The sequence below is a fragment of the Mercenaria mercenaria genome, chromosome 4 (genome assembly GCF_021730395.1).
Source record: "Mercenaria mercenaria strain notata chromosome 4, MADL_Memer_1, whole genome shotgun sequence".
In the NCBI taxonomy this organism is placed as follows: Eukaryota; Metazoa; Mollusca; class Bivalvia; order Venerida; family Veneridae; genus Mercenaria; species Mercenaria mercenaria.
The window spans coordinates 62,398,656-62,419,216 of record NC_069364.1 but is presented as its reverse complement, the minus strand read 5'-3'; the positions used below and the strand labels follow the sequence as shown (position 1 = coordinate 62,419,216).

The 20,561-nt window shown below is 36.4% G+C and overlaps 1 protein-coding gene across 4 annotated transcripts in view; it reads right to left on the bottom strand.

Moving 5' to 3' along the window:
- Positions 1-5,823, bottom strand: part of LOC123551918 (radixin-like) — a 55,703-nt gene extending 49,880 nt beyond the window's left edge. For all 4 annotated transcript variants that reach the window (XR_006686501.2, XM_045341215.2, XM_045341214.2 and 1 more), the window contains exon 1: positions 5,706-5,823. The gene's annotated coding sequence lies outside the window, so the exon portion shown is untranslated. The remainder of the gene's footprint in view (positions 1-5,705) is intronic.
- Positions 5,824-20,561: the final 14,738 nt, after the last annotated feature.

The window sequence follows — 20,561 nt, the reverse complement described above, 5'->3', positions numbered from 1 at the left end:
CTTTGTCTCATGATGGTGAAAATTTGTGCCAAGCTAAATCAAAATCCCTCCATGCATGAAGAAGAAATGCTCCGGAGTGTTTGTGGACGACACCCCGTCCGCAAAGGGCGTTCCCATAATACGTCCCGGGCATATAAAAAATAGTAACTCCGTGACACATACTTCTAAATATAAGAATATCATAAGATATATCAAATACTGATCACTTTGTATTGATACGAATATTGTATCGATCATTCCAACTGATACACAGCCCCAAACAATCTAGAGTTTCATTAATTTGAAGTGGAAGTTGCAAAAAACAGGTGCTCATAGGGATGATTCTGATGTAAATAAACCATATTTAAATAGATTTTTGCTTTAAATAACATAAATTTTATAACTTCTTCATTAAAAAAATTTAAAGTTAGCACTAACTGCATTGTTTTCAAATGAAAAATATAATTATGTGATGTCATACAAAGGATGGGCTATTTACAGACTGAATAACATCAGTGCATCGCTTGCTTCGAAGGGTACCTATGCTTGCTATACAGCAAATTTGAACAAAAGCTGTCATAGGAGACAAAGCCAGGGGTCACGCTGTCGATCGCCACTTGAGCCATTTGCGACAAAAAATTAAATGTGGCTCCGAAATTTTCTAATTGGCGAAAATGGCCCGAAGCTATGTCTGTCTGCAAAACTACGAATATTGCCAGTTTTACGAACCAAAAGGTGTGAAAAATCGATAATCTGTGTAGACACAACATCCGTTATTGAAAGGGAGGGATCTAATTTGCAAATTTTTTATTTGATCAGGCAGTTAATTGGTGATAATTAGATTATTGAATAACAAACTGGATAATTATAATCTTCATTTTGTGCACTTGATACGATTTTATGAGCAGTCGGCCGTAAGACAAATTTTCTATGATTGCCGAGGGTTAGTTTGGGCAAAAACAAATAAAAATGCTTTAGACAAGCAGAAATTGTAAGTATTGAATAGCTATGATGATAGAAAAGCAATAAAACATAGGTATTTTATCAAATATTTAATTCTAACTTACGTTTTCCGAATTTGTCACCCGTTTTCACGACCGTGATTTTCAAATTTTTCTGTCATTTCTGACGAGATTTTTTAGTGCAATCTTAATTAAAAGCCAATAAAAAGTCTACATTTAAGAAAAATATGACAAATGTTGCAAAAGGAGCTCTTATTTTGAAGTAATTTTCGAGAATAAAACATGTGAAGGCATCGAACCCCACCCACTTACAGGCAATGTGCAAAATAAGACATTTTTTTTTAAACAATTTTTTTTTCTTTTTTAACATCTTTATTTTAAATGTGATTTTCAAAAATTTTTTATTAAATGGCAGATGTTTATAAATTTTAGAAATTAACACAAATTGATTTTCTAATAACTATATATATATGTATACATTAATTTCTTGAGTAGTATGAGTACTTTGGTACATATAATGTAGTCCTACAAGAACGTCAATGCTATGCGCTTCGCCGATGTTGGCCTCATAATTTTATCTTAGGAAAAAGCAGTGGCTCAGAGAAAAAAATTCCCAGTGTGACCCCTGAAAGCCCTCGACTATTTTGATGCTGGATAGTGAAATTAGGCACATCTGAGGAAGCTGACGCTGTCTCTGGAGGCATGTGAAGTTTAAATTCAATATCTGCATTAGTTTTGGAGATAGTAAGTTGCATGCAAAACTTTAACCCAGATTTTCTAAGTCCAAAAGGAGGAATAATTTGGCCAAAATACATGTCAGAGTTATGGGACTTGACCAAGTGAGGTTAGTAATTGACCTAGAAAAAGAAAAAGTAAGTTTCATAGCTATATCATTATGCCTTTAAATGATAGCTATACGTATTTGCATGCAAAATTTTAACCAAGGTGTGACACAGACGCCAGGGTGAGTACAAAAGCTCCCGACTATTCTTCAAATAGTCAAGCTAAAAGTTAAATCTTAACCCCAACTAAAACAAGAGCTGGCTCCATAGGATGACACATGCCCCCGATGGCACTTTGAATGAATAGTTGGCCGATGTTAGAGTTTAGGACCTTTGACCTACGGACCTGGGTCTTGCGCGCGACACGTCGTCTTACTGTGCCACGCATTCAATGATTCATGCGTAGTTATTTTAAAATATATGCATGAATGACAAAGATATGGACCGGACACGCCAATCAATGCACTATCATGAAACATGACCTTTAACGTCTAAGTGTGACCTTGACCTTTGAGCTACAGACCTGGGTCTTGCGCGCGACGCGTCGTCTTACTGTGGTACACATTCATGCCCAATAATTTTAAAATCCATGCATAAATGACAAAGATATGGACCGGACACGCCCATCAATGCACTATCATGAAATATGACCTTTAACGTCTAAGTGTGACATTGACCTTTGAGCTACGGACCTGGGTCTTGCGCGCGACACGTCGTCTTACTGTGGTACACATTCATGCCAAGTTATTTGAAAATCCATCCATGGATGACAAAGATATGGACCGGACACGCCCATCAATGCACTATCATGAAAAATGACCTTTAATGTCTAAGTGTGACCTTGACCATTGAGCTATGGACCTGGGTCTTGCGCGCGAAACGTCGTCCTACTGTGGTACACATTCATGCCAAGTTATTTGAAAATCCATCCATGGATGACAAAGATATGGACCGGACACGAAAATTGCGGACAGACTGACAGACGGTTCAAAAACTATATGCCTCCCTTCGGGGGCATAAAAAGAAAACAGTTAACCCTTTACCACACAGAACAGAAGCCAAAGTAACCTCTTTTACATAACACTGATAAGTGATAATCAATAATCAATAATCGGTATATGGCTGATAAAGGTGACTGTCTTATCTGAACAGAGGTGTTGGCATTATTTTGTGATTACACACACTTATGTTAAAATGTCATTATTTTAATATTTTCTGTAAGTTTGACATTATTTTTGTCAATATAAAGTTTATAGCAATTTAAATTCTCTTTCCGATGATACAAAATTTAGTGTAGTTTCTCTTTGAGTTTCGAAGATATAAAGTGTTAAAGTACGGGAATATATATTTTTAGGCATAAAATTCTGTTTTGGATTACTTTCACATTGAAATTCATATACAATTTCATTTTGATGTTTGAAAGTTTGATTTATAGTTAATAGACTTATCTTCCGAATCGGAATCGGTAAGTATTTATATAAAAAAAACAACCATCAAACTGAATAACACTACAAAAATAACGGATCATAAAACTTCTGAAAGTGCAAAAAGATCGCTGAGATCGAGACTCGTAACCGACTGCAGTATTCTTGTGCTAAAAATTAAAAATTTTAAGATAATATTACGTAATATTTTGATGATCAAACGTCGGTACATCATGGGTGACTTCCGCAGCAATTAACTCTTGGGGTGTCATAAAATATTTGAAAGCCGCGGTCCTTCTGTTTTGATTAACACTTCCCGTTATGTAAGGCCATAAATTCCAAGCCATCGTATACACAAATTGTTGTTTAGGGGAAATCCGCATGTATCACGCGTGACCTTCATGACCTAACACATTTAAAAATACTTTGATGTTAAATGGTTGTTATTTTTAGAACGAGGAAAGCCCGCGAACCGGCCAGTTGCAAGCAGTTTTCTCAGTAATTTTCCATGACGTAGCGTCGTGCACATGTAGGAAAAAACCCCGGTGTCTTTCTTTGCAAAGTACTCGATAAATTTAAATAGTAACCACATGATCTTGTACGTAAATAATGATGACGAAATCCCATATTTTGAGTTAGTAAACATCCGGAATTTGTTTCTTTAGGAAAAGAACGAAAATAAAGCGATTGATTATGAGACACGGGATAAAACGATTCTGTTCAAATGGCCGTTAATCGGTATAATACGTTTCTATCGGGGAACCGATAGACTCTGGTCAATACGTTTCTGTTCGGTAATCGATAGATACGGTGATAAACGTATCCATGTGGGAAAGGGTTAACAAATCAAACAATATCTTATTTCTATTGTCATTCCTAGTGTTCTTATTACCTACCTTTCAATTAAATAGTAACTTTATAAAATTACGAAATTACAAATATGATTAAAATTGTGGGAAAAGTTTATAAAATCAGTTGATTCTTCAATGTAATTTCTGTAACTTTTCAATGTGTCAATACCAATAACTGAAACTATGGCTTAATATCAAGAGTTAGTAAACAAATAGTGCTCACAGAAAAAGTGTTTAAATACTTGTGACATTCCTTGATAAAATAAGAAATACACCAAATGCTGAAATACACTGGGCACAGGTTCCATCACTCCATTATCTTCAGTTGTCTAATGTCCATGAATAGGTAATTATCTATAAAACTTTAAAAGTAACAGTACTGTTTTCTATTTTTTTATGGAGTATTTGTTATCATCAGCTATAAAACTTGTGACATACATTAATTAAACCGATTCTGAATACCCGAGTAGACTATATACTTTTTCCATTCATTTAAAATTTGTAATCCAATGTATGACCTTTGTGCAGATTAATTTTATTCACAAGATGTAGTGCCAATCATTTTTGTTATTTGCACAACAATCATGTGGGGAAAGTTGTGCCAATTATTTATGTTCCATATGCCTATTGCGGCCTAAGCATACTGTATGTATAGTTAAGTTTTTCTTATGTTTTTCGACCTGCTTATCACATCTCCATAGTACCCATTATTAAACAATTTGTAACATATCATCCTTTGAAAACAACCTAAGACAGTGCTGATTAATTGGATTCCAAACATAATTAAGGTATAACAATTAGGTAATTAAATTACTCTATGTATTTTTTATTTGCTCAGCAATTCCTTCGTTAAATCATCTGTTTGATTAAAAATTTAATGTGTGTTGCTTTTAATATTTTAAAAAATCAACAGGATGCAAATAATTTATAACAACGATATATACATTATTCTTAAAATAGACATTATCAACTCGGCTATCCTAAGGAAAAGGATGCTAAATTGGTTTTTGACTATCAAGCAAATATGATGAATAATCACCCTACAGTGGTGCCGATACACTTCCTTCAAATTGTTTACTCACTTAGGCATAATCATGGCATCATCCCCTATTTTGAAAATTTGAATGAATATGTGTTATATCCACCTCGTCCCCAACCACCCTAATGGTGTCTGCAACTTATAGTTATGATTTATAACAATTTTAACATTCACTGATTCAGAACGAATGATAAATTTGCATATTTATTATGTTCCTTTACATATATTCATTCATTCCATGATAGGGGACACTACCAGAATTACGCCCTCATTTACAACTGTGTTTCTGCACTTTCTTTGAAAACAGATGCAAATGCTGCTTTCAAAAATTTTCTTCAATGAGAAAGCCTGGAATTAATGAAGAAAATGCAGTCTCTTCAGTCTTGATTTAGTTCAAGCGAGATCAAATGATGTACTACGACCGTGTTAGCCAGGCTGGAGACCCTATTAACTGTTCAGCACCTGACACATAAATAACTGCAATCAAAATACCGTGCGATTCATTCATTACCCACGTCGACTTCCCCGCCCAATTTTCTGTCAAATTGTTTTTTCCAGTTTTCGTGCCATAATTACGAAAGGAAAGAATAAATGCATGTGCAAATTAAAATGCACAAAAAACTAAATTAAAAGAAGTTACGTTAACATGATGTCATACTGTGTCTTACCGTAAATTACTGGTAATTCCTTTTTTGACAGAAATTTCTTTCACCGACCGGTTTACAATGGCGGACAAGGGTGTGCCTTGAGCTATTGAATTACAATTGCTTCTAATACTACCACCCCTCTGAGAGGTATTGGTTAAAAACGGAAAGAGAGCTTTACGCGAAAAGGTAGCGAGGGTGGAAGGGACATCAACAATCAGAATGTTTAATGTAAAATGTAATGTATAAAATTTTAAAACTACGACAGAAAACAACTTTACAAAAGATTGATAGAACTTATACTTATACCATGACTTCGAGCGACAAGAGCTTGCTCAAAATTTGAGGATTTTAATGATAGAAATCTTCAAATAACCAAAAAGCTATTACAACAGGGTTTTATTAAAAGAGGTTACGACCCAACTGTTTTGAGACATACCGCATGTTTAGTGTTCAACCCGTTTACAGTTGGACACTACGCTTCCCTCTTTGACTGTGTCTGACGGAAGAGGGGGAGGACTCTATGATAAGCAGTTTTTAAATCCTACCAGGACTGAACTGTTTTGATATCTGTCTTCTGGCCTGTTTCGTCGGGCCCTTAAGGGTGTTTCTCTTGTTGCTCTGTGTTCTGAAAAAGCATTGAGTACATACGTTTTTAGTTCTTAAGGTTTGTTTTTTATATATTTATACACGAGCATTTTTGTGTTTTAGATGCCATGCCTTTTTGTTTCCATTACGTGTGTTAGAGATTCACCTGGAGGGGATTATTTTTATTTACACTGTCCCGTGAACATGATGGGGGTAAGAGTGAGGTTGGGTGCGTACCATAAACCGGTTTAAGCTCCCCAGTGGTGTTTTTGCCACTGACCGTTCCAAGGCGGTGCCCCACTGTGTTCCTTTGTTCGTTTTGTCCTCATGTGTTGGCTTTGTGTGTGTGTGTGTGTGTGTGTGTGTGTGTGTGTGTGGTGCACGCGTTTGCGTGCTGTAGGTTTCGTTTTGGGGAGGCTGCGTTTTTGGTACGTGGCATTCCCTGTTTGATATTTGTCTTTGTTTTTTTTGCGGATATCATAACTACTGAAGGCTTTTGGTGCGTGGCATTCCCTGTTTGATATTTCTCTTTGTTTTTATGCGCACAACTGTGTTGTTTGTGCCGTGTGGCGGCCGTAATAAGTCTCCCCGTACATTCAATCAATGTTGTTATATTTTCATCCTTCAGGGATTGTTATTCGTTCTAAACTCTCAGCCTCTGTCAAGATGAGAAGTATCTTATACCACGTTGAAGGTTTTGTGTTCACTGACATTCGGGTCCATGCTAGTTATCCCGTCCTTTTGTATTCTGGGACCTCCAGTGCCTTTTTAACTGGGCTTAACATTTTCACTTAACGAATTGAAACTGATGACTGATCTACCCGAACGCCACTTTTCACAGAATGGTATTACAATTATTACATTTCATGAGTATATATAATATAGTACCGAAATTAATTCTTTCACCTCTTCGGTTACATTCTGCATCTTCTGTTCATCTGCCTAACGATAACAGTACTTTTTTAAGACATACACCACCGATCAGTCTTTCTCCACTCAAGCTACATTCTGTTCAATCAGTTTATATTCCACGTACTAGTTTAAACTATCCAGCTGTTTTTCGTAATAATCTACGTATTTGTCTATCACCTTTAACTTCTACTATACTGAAAAAATATAAAATTAAACATACAAATTTTCCACAGAGATGTAGAGAGTACCGTTCTATTAACAAATGCAATTCTAAGAGGTGCGGTTGTTGCAATCATTTATCGCACAGGTCTACAATTACCTCAAACGTTAACGGCAGAACTTTTAATGTGGTACTTAATTCTGACGTTGATTGAAATACGTCACACATGATATATGTACTGACTTGAAACGCACCCAATTGTGGTATTCAATATGTTGGCCAACAGGGCGTTCTTTAAAAATTCGTTTCCGTGAACATTCATACAAAATGCGTAGTCGGAACAAGTTTACTACATTTTTATACCAACACTTTCGCAAATCTGGTCATACATTTGATCAGGTAACAATTCAACCAGTAGAGCAAATCGTATATGATACTAATTCCACATCTAGTTTTAAAATTAAAGCCAGACATGTAGCAGAATTCAAATGGATCAAAAATTTACAGTCACCGTTTCCGTTGGGCTTAAATGATAATATTTATAAGGAAGGTAATATCTCTAAAAACCCTGATATCGATATCTTTTCTATTTTAAATATTAGGAAACGTAAATCCAGGTCTCACGGAATTAGACGAAATGGTAATGTTAAACGCAAATCTAAAGTCAATATATCTGTTGCTGACCTCGATTTAATTCTTTCAAATTCTGGTAGACATTCAATGCTTTCTCGTCTTTCATCTTTATCTGTACAGTCTCTTAAAAAGCTGGACGAGGAAGCGGACCAGTATGTTATTCAAACAGATCTGTTTTACACTGTATCATATCTTATTCAAAGTTACACACAACATGTTCTCCGTCCACATATTGACATCCAATCTGACCATGAGAGACATTTTCTTAAAATATATTTCATGAACAAAGGTATTGACTTCATCGATGTACCTAGTATATTTCGGGATAAACGTGTCATTGATTCTGTGCCTAAATATTTCAGAAACTCCGAAGTTCCTATTATCTGTTATAAATATAAAACACCTGTAAGAAATGTTATTTTCAATTACAATAAAATTGTTTCCGACTTAGATGTTCAAACAAATACTCCTTCTTACTGCGAATGTAAAAACTCAAAATTTTGCTATTCAGATGCAGGTCATGTCATCACTGGTAATTTTGATATTATAAAGACAAACGTATTCGTAATTTATTTTTTAAAGGACCTTAATATAGAATTTCTTCAACTATTGATTTTAATGCTTGTCGTGGTCACATTGCAGAATCCATTGAAACCTTCTGTGTTAAATGGTGTCGTCGTGAGAACGCTGATCCCAATGCATTAACGTCTTGGAAACGAAATATTTTTAAAATTGTTGATTCTCGAATAAAATTTTATCAAACTAATGTACACCTACTTCCACCAAAACCCTTGTTTACTTTAAGACATTTGAAAAAGGAAATCCAAGAATTTCATTCTAAGTATGTCTTAGTTCCAGCAGACAAGGCGACCAACAATATTATCATCATTTGACGCCTGCATTATATTAATGTTTTACAAAACGAACTAAATAGCACTAAAACTTATACATTGAGTCCTTCTGTTGAAAACAACTAATTTAAAAGTTCGTATAGACGATCAACATATTAAACTACCGACCATGTACTGGATTCCTAAATTGCATAAACAACCATATAAAGCTCGCTTTATCGCTAATTCAAGCTCTTGTACAACTACAAATATTTCAAAACTATTAACATCATGTCTAACTGCTGTGAAAGCCCACGTGGAAAGATACTGCGATAAAGTATACGAAAACTCTGGTAAACACTTATTTTGGTCGATTAAAAATTCTGGCGAAATCCTGGATAAGTTGAAAATTAATAATTACAAGGTATCTACAGTCAGTACATACGATTTTTCTACTTTGTATACCACTTTGCCACATAACTTAATAAATGACAAATTAACTGCCCTAATTCAAAAGACTTTTGCCAGAGAGAATGCTACATTTATCGCTTGCAATTTTGATAAAGCTTTTTTTTACTAGCAATATTATTAAACATTATACTATGTGGACCTGTGACGAAGTTTGTAAAGCCCTTTCCTTTTTATTGAACAACATTTACATCAGGTTTGGGAATGCAGTTTTTAGACAAGTTGTTGGTATTCCCATGGGAACAAATTGTGCACCCCTTGTCGCAGATTTGTTTTTATATTGTTATGAAGGAGACTTTATGTTGAGCCTTTCTCCAGATACGCAAGCAGATATTATAACTGCATTTAATAATACATCACGCTATCTGGATGATATTCTTAATATGGATAATCCGTTTTTTGGTCATTTGGTGGGTACTATTTATCCTAGGGAGCTTCAGTTAATTAAAACTAACAATTCGGATACTGATGCTTCATTTTTAGATTTACATCTCTCTATTTATGACAATATTATACATACCAAAATTTATGACAAGAGGGATGATTTTAATTTTAGTATTGTAAATTTTCCCCATTTGGATGGGGATGTACCTCAGGTTTAGTTTTAAAATTCAATAGTAATTTAAAGACACTTCTGCGAGAAGGTATTTCTAAACCCGTTTTTTATGGGGATGTGGTTTACAACTTCGTAAGATCTTGGGTCATGGTAATTTTCCAAATGTATTTGGAAAGATTATCAAACGTTTTATTAAAAGAGGTTACGACCCAACTGTTTTGAGACATACCACATGTTTAGTGTTCAACCCGTTTACAGTTGGACACTACGCTTCCCTCTTTGATTGCGTCTGACGGAAGAGGGGGAGGACTCTATGATGGGCAGTTTTTAAATCCCAGGACTGAACTGTTTTGATATCTGTCTTCTGGCCTGTTTCGTCGGGCCCTTAAGGGTGTTTCTCTTGTTGCTCTGTCTTCTGAAAAGGCATTGAGTACATACGTTTTTGGTTCTTAAGGTTTGCTTTTTATATATTTATACACGAGCATTTTTGTGTTTTACATGCCATGCCTTTTTGTTTCCATTACGTGTGTTAGAGATTCACCTGGAGGGGATTACTTTTATTTACACTGTCCCATGTCTTTGGAACATGGTGGGGGTAAGAGTGAGGTTGGGTGTGCACCATAAACCGGTTTAAGCTCCCCAGTGGTGTTTTTGCCACTGACCGTTCCAAGGCGGTGCCCCACTTTGTTCCTTTGTTTGTTCGTTTTGTCCTTGTGTGTTGACTTTGTGTGCGCGCGTGTGTGTATGCTTATTGTTCGTCTTGTCCTTATGTGTTGGCTTTGAGTGTGTGTGTGTGTGTGTTGTTCGTTTTGTCCTGATGTGTAAGCTTTGAGTGTGTGTGTGTGTGTGTGGTGCACGCGTTTGCGTGCTGGGGGGTTCGTTTTGAGGAGGCTGCGCTTTTGGTGCGTGGCATTCCCTGTTTGATATTTCTCTTTGTTTTTTTTTTCACTAAGTTTTACTACAGATCGTTCGGACTTTTAAAGAAATATAACACAAAAACAAGGAAGAATATCCGTCAGGGAAAGCCACTTTCTAAAAACACAGCATCCCCAAACGCGCACACGATGAACACACACACACACACACACACACACACACATATACACACACACTCACACACACAAAGCAAACACAGAAGGACAAAGCAAACAAATAAAGGAACGCAGTGGGGCACCGCCTTGGAACGGTCAGTGGCAAAACCACCACTGGGGAGCTTAAACCGGTTTATGGTGCACCTAACCTCACTCTTACCTCCACCATGTTCCAAAGTCACATTTTTCCGTTACAGTTTCCTTTTGTTGTGGGCCTACTTTGCGATGCATGGCTCTGTAGCGGTGTTCGGGATGCTCTCTGCTTCCGGGAAATCTACCCTTACCTTTATTTCTTAAAAGGAATAAAAATCAAAATCAACGTTCGGTGTGGCTGCACACTTGGATGCATTTCACATGCTGGCTATTATATCTAGTGTTGATTCTTTGTTTCATTTATATATTGTATTTCTTAATGTTTAGATATGTAACGTCACTTTACTTTGTTTTGATGTGTATTTATATATTGTATGTCATAATCATTGTCAGTCCGATTAGTTTCACTATGTTTGACAATTGTTGTTGTTCTCCTTTGTATTATGTTTCTTGTTGCAAATTATTAAACTTATGTGCTACCTGCTGTTGTTTGATTCTGTGTGTGATTGTTGGTGGTACTGCATATTGTTACTCATATCTACTGCTGATTAACTAAACATTAAGAAATACAATATATAAGCGTAACTAATAGAAAAAAAATCAAAAAGGCGGTGGTGTTGCGATCACTTGTAGAAACACGATCAATATGCGAAGGGTAACTCACGGCACTGTTCGAAGCTTTGAATATAGTATTTGGAAACTCGTTTTCAAAAATTTAACCATACACGTAGTGGGTGTGTATAGACCCCCGGATCTATCGACTGGAAACCAGTTCGTTGCTGAATTTTTTGATTTCATCGAAAATATTTTACCACATTATGACAATTAACTTATAATGGGAGATTTCAACTTGCATATAAAAGATGACAACAGTTCTATTACAAACTTCAAGGCCTCCCTAGTAGCAATGGGCCTGGAATAACACTTGATTTCAGTACTCATACAGGAGGACATAGCTTGGATCTAGTCATAACTCAGTCACTTCATGTAGAGAAATGTGAGCCTGGTCCATTTTTATCTGATCACCGTGTTATTAAGGTTCTCTAGATGTTAAAAAAGAGACTATTACTAGTAGGAGCGTGTCAATTAGAAACTTTAAAAATTTGAACGAAACAGAATTTTCCAGCGACCTAAGTGCAATAAACGTTGATTCACAGAATATAGACAAGTTTGTGAAAGAGTTTGAATCGGAAATAGAGGATGTCCTGAATAAGCACGCTCCCCTAAAAGAAAAACTATAATTCAGAGAGCACCCAAACCGTGGTTCAACAAAAAATTGCAACATCTAAAGCAACAAGTTAGGAAGTCCGAGCGTACATGGCAAAACATACCAGTTTGAGTGTTATAAACAAGTAAGAAATGAATACATTTTTGAAATCAAACGTCAAAAGAGAAACACACTCAGTGAAAAGATAGAGAACACTAAAGGTGATTCCAAGACTCTGTATGGATTGGTATCTGAGCTAACTGGTACCAAATCTGAAAACAAACTGCCTCAAGGAGAGTCTAATAATTCATTTGCCAAAAAATTTGCTTACTTTTTCATGGAAAAAATCTCAAAAATACGTCAATTCCTAAGTGAGTACCAAAACTTTGAACCTCAAGTAAAGGATATACAAAATTTAAACAAATTTACTGAATTGACTCAAGATGAAGTGAAAAATTTCACCAATGAATTGAATACTATGTCTTCAGAGTTAAATATTTTGCCAACACGTATTCTGAAATCATATGTAGATGAACTTCTCTCTAGTATCACTAAATTGGTGAATTTCTCATTACAACAAGGTGTTTCCCTGTGAAATACAAACAAGCAGTTGTTAGACCTCTGCTAAAAGAAAGCCGGTCTTGAACTAGAGCTTTCCAATTATCGTCCTGTGAGTAATTTATCATGCTATCAAAACTTACTGAGAAAGCTGTTCTTTACAGATTAAACAAACATGTAAATCAAAACAGTCTTTTGCTTAAGAACCAGTCTGAATACAGGAAATATCATTCCTGTGAATCTGCGCTACTTCGGTTGGTCAATGATCTTCTAAGTGATATGGAGAAAAAGGAAGTAACGGCCCTTATTGCGATTGACTTTAGTGCGGCATTTGACACTGACGACCACGACATTCTTCTAGATGTCCTAAAAGCACAGTATGGCGTCTATGATACAGCTCATCAATGGAGAGACTCCTATTTAAGGCCTCGTACTTGTAAGATTAATATCAACAATGTATATTCATCAGATCGCCATCTTGAATGCAGTGTGCCCTAGGGCAGTTGCCTTGATCCGTGACTGTATCTCACCTATGCTGTAACTCTTTTTGATGTCATTCCAAAATCCATATCAGTCTACGGTTTTGCTGGTGATCATATAGCAAATAAAAAATTTCGTCCTGCATCTGTTTCCGTAGATATCAAGCGATCGGAGACCTTGAAAGGTGCGCAGTTATAATCAATGACTGGGTGAATAGAAACAAACTGAAAATGATCACTTCAAAAACTGAATTTATTATGTTTGATAGCAGACCTCAATTGAACAAATGTTTTACAAATTCCATTAACATTGCTGGTGATGATGTCAAACGTGAAAGCACAATTAGATATCTCGGTGCATTTCTTGACGAAACCTTGAACTTTAGGCCTAAAAAATTCTTTGTTTCCGGTAACATGCGCAAAAAATAGGGTAGGTAGGTCGGAATTTTTTTTGGGGGGATTTTTTTTTATTAAGGGAGACTTCTCGGAAATGAGTTTTGTGTCAAAAAAATGAATACAAATAAGGGGGTTATGCCTTTAGAGCATCGGTAAGTTGATTTCTAACATCACTGGCCATGTTTAAAGCATTAAAGGTGCAGTTTTGCAACTTTTTGTTAAAAAGTTGAAAAAAAATTCTCTAAGGCCATAAAAACATTTAGGGTCGGGCCAAAAATTTAGGGTAGGTCGGGATACCGGAAACAAACATTTTTTACGCCTTAAAGATCATGTAAATAGCCATGTTGAATTACCTACTAATTAGGAACATCCGAAAATACTTAACAAAAGCAGCCACTGAAATTTTAGTTTTGTCTTTAGTTATTTCACATCTGGATTATTGCAGTGTCATACTGTATGGTGTAGCTAACTATGAGGTGCGTAAGATGCAACGCATTCAAAATATGTGCGCAAAACTTGTCCTTAACAGGAAGAAATTTGACAGTTCTAAACAAGCATTGTATCACTTACATTGGTTGCTTGTGAAAGCAAGAATTGAGTTCAAGATACTTTCTTTCATGTATAGCTGTCACACTGGCAGAGCACCTCTGTATTTAACAGAATTGCTTATAGAGTATATTCCTAGTAGACAAGGTTTGAGATCGTCTGAAAATTCTGAATGTCGTTATGTTGCTCCATACAACAAGTGCAAAACATTCAATGATAGAAGTTTCTGTACTATTGGTCCAAAACTTTGGAATGAACTGTCGTTAGAACTACGCAAAAGTAAATCACATTCAAAAAAATTGAATTGACACATTCAAAAAAAATCTTAAGACACTGTATTTCAGAGATTTCGCGGCATTGTTTTAAATTTTTTGATAGCTGTTTATCATGCGAAAACAGCAGGTGATAGTTCTTAATTTTTTGTAAAAGGTTTTACATTTCAACATTTATATTTCCAAGGTTTGTTTAATAAACACACTTGTTGGTAAGACTCTATGGGTAGGGTAGTGTGTAGTATTTCTTTCTTAAATAGTATATGATGGCACCATTAACCGGGGGGGTGGCGGGGGGGGGGGGGGGGGGGTGAACCTCTATATGCAGCTCGTCTGGGCGTACCAGATGCTTTAAGCACTGGTATTCGCAATAGTGGTAAAATGACCTCAATGGGAGGGGGGCGGTCATGACTGTTTGTTACAATAAGGCTGTTATTATTATTATTGTCATTATTAATATTGTTATAATAACTATTATTATTATTATGTACAACGCCATTGAATATATCATTGTATAAAAATAGGCGTTTAATCAAATTATTCAGTTTCAGTTTCAGTCTGATTACTTTTTTAGCTTAATCGAACTTTGTTCAGCGTGAGCGTCTATAGTAATCGTCCTGCGTCATTTTTACTTGTCTTCTCCTCTGAAACTACTGGTCAGAATTACACCAAACTTGGTCAGTAGCATCCTGGCATGGACTAGTATCAAGTTTGTTCAAGTGGTTTACCTTGGTCCCTTTTAAAGGCCACCTGAGCTAAAAATAGAAAAACTTTAAACAATTTCTTCTCATGAACCGCTTGATGAATATTCATCAAACTTGGTATGTAGCATCATCATAAGGTCCTTTCCTAATTTTGTTCAAATGGGGTCACTTAGCCCCTTCTAACGACGCTACAGCTAACATTACAAATGCCTTTTAACAGCTTCTTCTCATGTATCGCTGCATTGATCTTCATCAAATTTGGTCTATAGCACCATCGTAATGTCCTATCTCAAGTTGATTCAAACGGGGGCAGTCGGCCTCTTTTATGACCGCTAGGGCTAGAAATAGAAATACATTTTAATGGCTTCTTCACATGAACCGCTCAATGGATGTTCATCTAACTTGGTCTGTAGCATCATTATAAGGTCTTCTCCCATGTTTCTTTAAATGGGGACGATTGGCTCCTTTTAGGGGTCACAAGAGCTAAAAATAAAATATATTTAAATGACTTCTCATGAACAGCTTGATGGACACTCAAAAATCAGATCTATATCATCATTATAAGGTCCTCCCACGGATTTGTTCAAATGGGGGCACTTGGCCAATTATAGCGGGTGCTACAGATAAAAATAGAAATATCTTTAAACGATTTGATTTAATGAACCACTGGGTGAATTTTCATTAAACTTGGTCCGTATCAGTATTATAAGATTATCCCATAAATTTGTTCAAATGGGAGCAGTCGACCCCTTTAAGCGACCGCTAGCGCTAAAAATAAAATTAAATTTAAACAACTTCTTCTCATGATGAGATGGGTCTTTACCAACTTTGTTCTGTAGGAGCATTATAAGGTCCTCTCTCACATTTATTGGCACCTTTTACGGACCGCTAGAGCTAGAAACAGAAACGCATTTAAATGTCTTCTTCTCATGAACTGCTTGATGGATATTCATCAAACTTGATTAAAAACATCATTGCTAAGTTCGCTACCAATTGATTGTCTCTTTTTACGGGCTGCTGTGGCTAAAAATAGAAATACCTTCAAATGACTTCATATAAACTACTTGATGAATCTTCATCAAACTTGGTCTGGAGCATCGTTATTATAGGGATCTCTCCGGAATTTGATCACATGGGGACTTTGGCCCCTGTAAAAAAAGAAATACCATTAAATGACGTCTCATGAACAGCCTAATTGATCTTCATTAAACTTGACCTGTAACATCATTGTAAGGTCTTCTACCAATGCTTTGCAAATGGGGGCATTTGGCCACATTTACAACAACAAAAAAGAGCTGTCACTAATGGTGACAAATGCCCCCGCAGCGCCTTGACCTTTGACCTGGTGACCTTGACCTAGTGACCCCAAAGTCAGTAGAGATCGTGTACTCAATAAGTACTATCAGCATGTGAAGTTTGAAGGTCCTAGGTGCAGTGGTTCGCGAGTAAAGTGCTTTCGTGCAAAAAGTTAACATTGGCCCCTGTGATCGTGACCTTTGACCTGGTGACCCCAAAGTCAATAGAGGTCGTGTACTCAATAAGTACTATCAGCAGGTGAAGTTTGAAGGTCCTGGGTGCAGTGGTTCGCGAATAAAGTGCCTTCGTGCAAAAAGTTAACGTTGTGACAAACGGACATGCAAAAAGTTAACATTGGCCCCTGTGACCTTGAACTTTGACCTAGTGATCCCAAAGTCAGTAGGGGTCGTGTACTCAATAAGTACTATCAGCATGTGAAGTCTGAAGGTCCTGGGTGTAGTGGTTCGCGAGTAAAGTGCCTTCATGCAAAAAGTTAACGTTGTGACGAACGGACATGCAAAAAGTTAACATTGGCCCCTGTGACCTTGACCTTTGACCTGGTGAACCCAAAGTCAGTAGGGGTCGTGTACTCAATAAATACTATCAGCAGGTGAAGTTTGAAGGTCCTGGGTGCAGTGGTTTGCGAGTAAAGTGCTTTCATGCAAAAAGTTAACGTTGTAACAAACGGACAGACAGTTGAAAACTAATATGCCTCCCTTCGGGGGCATAAAAAACAAAGACAAATATCAAACAGGGAACGCCACGTTCCCAAAACGCACCCTCCCCAAAACGAAACCCACAGCACGCAGACGTGCACACACACACACACACGCACACTCGCATACAAAGCCAACACACGAGGACATAACGAACAAACAAAGGAACAGAGTGGGGAATCGCCTTGGAACGGTCAGTGGCAAAAACACCACTGGGGAGCTTAAACCGGTTTATGGTGTGCATCAACCTCACTCTTACCCCCACCATGTTCCAAAGACACGGGACAGTTTAAATAAAAGTAATCCCCTCCAGGTGAATCTCTAACACACGTAATGGAAACAAAAAGTCATGGCATGTAAAACACAAAATTGCTCGTGTATAAATATATAAAAAGCAAACCTTAAGAACCAAAAACGTATGTACTCAATGCCTTTTCAGAAGACAGAGCAACAAGAGAAACACCCTTTAGGACCCGGCGAAACAGGCCTGAGGACTGATATCAAAACAGTTCAGTCCTGGTAGGATTTAAAAACTGCTTATCATAGAGTCCTCCCCGTCTTCCGTCAGACACAATCAAAGAGGGAAGCGTAGTGTCCAACTGTAAACTGGTTGAACACTAAACATGCGGTATGTCTCAAAACAGTTGGGTCGAAACCTCTTTTAATAAAACCTTGTAAAGTCACTAGAGCTAAAAATAGGAGAAAAACTTTCAATGACTTCTTGTTCAAATAGAGGCACTTGGCTCCTTTTACAAAGATTTTATTTTTCAAACAAATTTTTATTATGAATAAAATCTGAAAAGAAGATCCCTCGGAAGCATCGCGAACAGGCAAACAGTGAAACTTGCAGACTCATTTTGATTGAGTCTGTTCATGAACAGTAATGGAAAATGCAAGACTGCCCACGCCCCTAGCGCCGGCATAAGCAGTATTCAATCTTCAAATCTAAATGAGTTGAAATCAATGCTAAGAAAATATAACATTGGGATGAAGTTTGTTCTAGTTGTTACTCATATTTAGGCCATCAAAGTAAAATTTAGAGAGAAAAAAACAACTTTTATTCTAATGAACTGCTTAAAGATGTTCATCGAACTTGGTAAGAAGCAAGGTCAGATGGTCAAGGTACTCTTGTTTAATTATTATACTTGTAAGTTTTGCCCTAGTTTGCTTCGTAATGTATAACAATTAGCCAAATTTATTTGCTTTGTTATTTAATCTTAAGCTTGTAAAGATAGTTTGAATTTCTGTTGAATTTTTACAAACCTTTTTTAACAGGAGTGTCTTATGCCCTATGTCTACTTTTAAGCTCATTTACGTAGATTTCCTTAATAATCAAGTGTCTATATATATTTCATTTCTATAAAAAAAGAACAATGCAGCTGATGAATGTGTGTAAACTGTTTGCTGTTATGATTTGATCATTCGTATATCTACCATCTCTTACAGCTATTTTTACTTTTTATATTGATTAATGTTTACCATTGTTATTCATAGTCGGTTGTAAAAGCTAAAAACAGCTTATGCTAATTTGTTGTAATCTTGCCAAATCAAAATAAATCTTATCTTATCTTATTTGCAATATAAAAATGGTAAAAAATGAAAAGAATACGGTTTCACAATTTTACAATATCCAGAGAACACAACGGCAGCAATATATCTTTAGATATTGTGACAGATAACAACCAGGAGTAAACAGTATATTTTCCGACGAGAAAGGGTAAAATTTAAGCAAGTCACCACAGAAAAAAAACAAACTGATTCATCTGCAGTAAAAGCAGTCATTACCGCTATCAGAAACGATATTCAAGAGTATGCACAATTTTTAGTTAACACAAATTATTCAAGCATATAAATGTGGACAGATTTCAAAATTGCCATCAACGGTGTAGTCAAAAATGAGTCCAAACAAAGAAAGCGTCATACAAATACATAAAACCTTGGAGAAACATTCCTGTTTAAGTCAATTAAGCATACAATAATCAAGAATGTCAGGAATTAAAAGGTACAGTGACAGATACAAGAGTTTGCAAAAAGAAGTTAAAACATAAATTAGATAGGTAAACAGACAATACATGAAAAAAATATTTATACTGAAACGGTTTTGACTAACTCAAACTTGTACCAGGTGTTTTGCTGTTTTCTTTATAGTAACTCCAGCTTTACTTTTTCAGTTGCATTGATTACTTCCACTTCAAACCGACGTTCTTTTTACGTTACTATCTCATCAGTTTTTTTTAAACTATGCTTTTATTCTTAGAGAAAGATTTGATGTATCTGCTAGATACAAAGCTTTATATATCTATGAAAATGTTTGTTGTTTACAAGTGTTCAATCACGTCCCTGAAATAAGATTTCATAGAAATTTGGTTACGGGCGAACTCTTCCGTCACAAAAAAATATGTGTGTGTGTGTGTGTTTTCGGGTTTAACGTCTTTTTCAACAATTTTTCAGTCATATAAACGACGGTGTCTACTTGTAGCACTGAGCACAATGCCCAACTTTATAGTGCTGCCTCACTGGAATATCACGCCGTAGACACGTGACATGATACCCCACCCAGTCACATTATACTGACACCGGGCTGACCAGTCCTAGCACTACCCTCTTAATGCTGAGCGTCAAGCGATGAAGCTACTAGTACCATTTTTTACGTCTTTGGTATGACGCGGCCGGGGATCGAACCCGCGACCTCCCGCACTCGAAGCGGACGCTCTACCATTAGGCTACCGAGGCCACGTTCCAAAAACGCAGACTTCCCAAAATCAACCCAGCACGCGGACGCGCACACGACAACACACACACGCACAATGTAAACACACTAGGACAAAACGAAAACAATAAGGGAACACAGTGAGTACATACCGATTTGTCTCATAATTTTCCACATATCCCTGTGTCTGCTATGTCAGGATAATGCTGTAACATATCTGTTATTTTTTGAGAGAAAAAAAACAAAACAACAAAAAAAAAAAACATGGTTTTGCTTTAGCTATGGCATTAGATGAGTTTAAGTGGAACATCATATCATAATGTCGAATATTTCACATTAGAGAGCATGATAAAACCCAGTTGACAACCTGATACAGGAGAAGTACATAGATCTGTGAAATATGACATATAGAGTGAACACGCTTTTATTGACGAGCAATATGTAATCACCTTTTTGTGTTACTGTTATGGAAAGAAAAGCGTATAACGTCTTCTCAAAGAAAATAACTTTCACAAGAAATAATAGTTTTAATCCAAGATTGGCATAAATACTATCTTTGATTAAACAATAAACTACAAAAAAAAATGCGTCAGACAGTTAAAACAAATTAATTTTATCAAACACTCCCAAACCTGGTTTCCCGTTCTTTGTGCAAATTCAGTTCT